General features: G+C 42.9%; 1 non-coding gene across 1 annotated transcript; it reads right to left on the reverse strand.

Annotated features, from left to right (window-relative positions):
* Nucleotides 1–2,886: 2,886 nt before the first annotated feature.
* On the reverse strand, nt 2,887–3,051 carry LOC116886773. The gene has a single exon (XR_004386170.1). It is a non-coding gene; the product is annotated as a U1 spliceosomal RNA (small nuclear RNA).
* Nucleotides 3,052–3,984: the final 933 nt, after the last annotated feature.

A 3,984-nucleotide genomic window follows, 5' to 3' on the forward strand; every position in this document is an offset into this window, starting at 1 on the left:
GCGGGTCAAATGGAGTATTTTATGTTTGATAACAAACTATTTCTCAAAGAACATGTATTATTTATTATTATTTTGGTTTATGTGAGATGCCATTAATATACATTCTTAAGCTTTTCTGTATTTGAAGATCACAGTTTAGTATTAGCACTTCTTCTCTCTTTCCCTCTCTGCGTCTTTGTCTCTCTCTGCCTCTCTCACTCTTGTTCAGTTTTACTAGTTATCGCTCATTTCAAAGATCATGCTATTTCAAGTCCTAAATTTATTTTGCATCGCATTACACGGACTATAAAATATATTGCAAAAACTAAATGAAGTGTCTGTGTCTTAAGATAAAAGCAAAAAAAAATTTTTTTTTTATTTCATGGAAGAGATATCCCAAAATGGGCAGCCTAAGACTGGCCTGTCATCCCAGCAGCCTGATTAGGAACACAGACTTGGTCTTCACCCCTTGCTCACAAATGCTACCTTCCATTCTTCTGGTCCTTGTACTCAAGTGACTGTCTGAGCTACGACTCATAGTCAACAGCAGTCGGGAGGCCGGAGAGCTAGAGGATCCTGTCTCAGGGATTCAGCTCCCTTTAGTTTCCTTCCCAGAACATCTGGACCATTCTGGACTTGGTTCTGTAATACCTTGACATTGAATAAGAGCATAAAGAAAGGGAGACTGAGGTTGGAGAGACGGCTCAGAGATTAAGAGCACTTGCTGCTCTTGCAGAGAGCTTAGCTTTGTTTCCCACAACCCAACTCACCTAACTCACAGCTCTACAATCCCGATTCTGGGTAATCCATCACCTTTTTTCTGGCCTCTTCCGGCACTGCATGTATACGACGCACAGACATGTTTACACACATAACTTAAAAATAAATATGTTTTACAGCAAAGGATATTCAAAAATATACTTATGTATCTTTCCATGCAGGAGAACTTTGTGGTGGGCACGGTGGCATGTGTCTAGCAACCCTGTACTGGAAAGGTTAAGTAAGAGGATCCAGGTCATCCTAGATCTGGGCTAATGGAAAGGACCTGTCTTTAAAGCACAAAAAAGCAAAACACAGGACCAGAATTTTCTGCTACAAATTTGTGCATTCTGTCAGATGTATTTTGGGCTTGTGCCCACTTCATACTGTGATACCTTTTGTCTTTCATCTGAATAAATTGTTTTTCCTCAGTAATGTTGCCTTTTATTTTTCTTTTAAATCATGCTTTATGATAAGTGTTGAACTGAAGGCGCTCACACACCGACAACAAGCCATACCACTGAGGTACCTGGGTTACTTGATTATTTTTCAAGTCCTTGAAGTCTAATGTATTAGTTTATTTTTATCCTGAGAAAATGACAACCGGGCTGGGAAGATGGCCCAGTAGATGAAGCACTTACCACGTAAGTATAAATACTCCCAGACTCCCAGAAACCCTGTCAAGTCCTCACAGACTCAGAGAAGTATCTGTCAGTCCAGACCTTGAGTGGCAGAGACAGAGAAGTCTAGTTGGCTACTGAGGCTAAATAGACTTTCTATGCTCCAAGTTCATCTACAGACCCTACCTCAATAAATATGTAGAGAGCGGTCAAGAAAGATATTTAATGACAACTTCAGAATTTGTGGCACACACACACACACACACACACACACACACACACACACACACACAAGTAAAAGCTGCAATTACACTTCTAAGAATCTAAATTTTAAATCCTGTGTTTTATAGGATCATTTGTTAGACTCCAGGCCTCTGCTGTGGGACAAGTGTTTATAGGGCTGCTTGGAGGTGGTTGAAACTAAGAGCATTGGATTTTAGGGTTTATGATCTTTGAACATATATTCCCTGAGCGTGGTAGTCATTTGACATATTAAATACCTCTTCTCAAGTGCATAGTGCCTTCTCTCTCATAATTCATTTAACCAATTGCCTTTTGCCAGACATTTAGTGGTCTCCAATTCCTCAAGATTGTAAGTAATGCTGTATCTGCCTTCCTTATGATATATCTTTGTCCATCTATGTAATTATTTCTGTAGGCTCAGTTTCTGGAAATAGAATTGCTGTGTCAAAGGGCATGCGCATAGAAAATCTGATGCCTTTCCAAAAACTACTTACTAGTTGGCTTTTTTCTGTTTTCTGGGAAATATACAATGTCTGTCTCTCCTGTGTTTTACATGATGAGGTCGCTGGTTTGACATGAGCAGACTTGAAATCATAGTGGCTAGACCCCTACTTCATAGCTAACATTGTGTAAAGCCAAGAACTGTGATGCCAGGGCCTTGACTGTCACCAAGTCCTAGCTACCCCTGATCTCTACTCAAAACAAACCAGGGACCAGAACTTGATTTTAGTTGAGTCAGAATTCAGGAAAATGAGCTGAAGCTGAGGAGGAAGAGGAAGAGGAGGGAAAGGAGGAAGGAAGGAAGGAAGGAAGGAAGGAAGGAAAAGAAAAAGACAGGAAGAAAGAAAGAAAGAAAGAAAGGAAGAAAGAAGGAAAGAAAGCAAGCCTGCCCTTCATTTTCCAAAAGAGAATGGTCTCAGAGCTCTGAAGAGGTATGTGTGGGAGAAAGCTAAACTTGGCAGAGATCTTTCCCCAACATTCTTAGATCAGAAATACTGTAGGGCAGAGGCATGCTCTACCTTTTTTTTTTTTTTTTTGAAAATCAATTCTGGTCTTGTCTCCTGGGTCACTCTTAATAAACTCATTTTACAAGTGAAGACCTATAAAAAGGATAAAGAAAGGGGGTGCCACAGTGCCCCTTCTTAATATGGAAAACCCTCCATAAAAGAATGGCTACAGATGAGACAGAAAGGAGGAAGGCAGGACAGCTGGGCTCTGCTGAGACCCATCAGGGAATGGCCAGTTCCTCCTGGTAAAATATGGCCGTTTTTATAAATGCCTGCTTTAGGAAAGAGCAGAGACGCAGTCCCCCACTCCCACAGGTGATGCGGTTGACTCTCCCACATCTGGGGAGGTTGAAAAGGGCCGGCATATTGGAGTGCAACGGATAAGCTTCCCTGCTGGAAAAGCCACCCCTCTCATGACCATCTCTCCCCTGCCAGGGAAGTATTAAGCATTCATTTTTGTTCTCTTTTTCTTAAGTTCTCTCTTAATCTGTTCTCTTCCATGATCACTGCCCAAAAGAATGATATCTAAGCCGTTGTGTCTCTGGGCCTGGATAAAGAGATGACATTCTGAACTGACAGAAGGTCGTAAGATTATTATCTAGGCCGGACTCTCAGGTTAGGAACAAAAGTTTACTATTGTCCTCTTCCCTCAGGAGTTAATCTAAATGGAGCTGTCCATCACCTGAACAAGAAAACACCCCTCAGGAAAGCTGTCTGTTCTAGTGACTGTAGAAAGAGTATAAAAACCACCAAAACATGGAGGGTTAGCACACTGGGTTTTCTGGCTATTGTCCATACTCACGCCTTGATGAGATGAGAAGCAACAGGAGTTGGGGGAGGGGGCAGGGACGGGGATGGGGGCGGGGGCGGGGGAGACTACCTCGCTGAGGCATCCACATATCCCAGGAGCTCCTCCCTCACCGCGGTTATTTATAGGTGTTCGTCCTGAGCTGGCTGCTCTCTGAATCCTTTCCCCTCTCCATCTCTCTTCTTGGACACTGGCCAGCATCCTAAGGTTGCTCGCCTTGATACTCTTGGCATCCCACCCTGCTCCCCTGCTCCCCATACTCCATGCAGCTGCTGACAGACTGCCTCCGCTCAGCCCGTTTTGCTTGCTTGACCCCCGGTTCATAAAGCGTCGGGGGTTTTTTTTATTTATTTTTTCTCTTTTTTTCTGATCCAGCCTCTCTCCCAGGCAGCTGCCAAGTATCGCCGGCTTCCTGCATTTTTCCCCTCTCAAACTCCTGTCAATGTGTTCTCAAGTCAGTTGCTAAGTCTGTTTTAAATTCCTTGATGTTTAAGACAAAGAAGCTGGAAGAGGGAAGGACAGTGTGTTCCAAGTGGCAGTTACTTCTAAGAAGAAGAGGGAAACTGAA

This window comes from Rattus rattus, chromosome 17, assembly GCF_011064425.1.
Source record: "Rattus rattus isolate New Zealand chromosome 17, Rrattus_CSIRO_v1, whole genome shotgun sequence".
In the NCBI taxonomy this organism is placed as follows: Eukaryota; Metazoa; Chordata; class Mammalia; order Rodentia; family Muridae; genus Rattus; species Rattus rattus.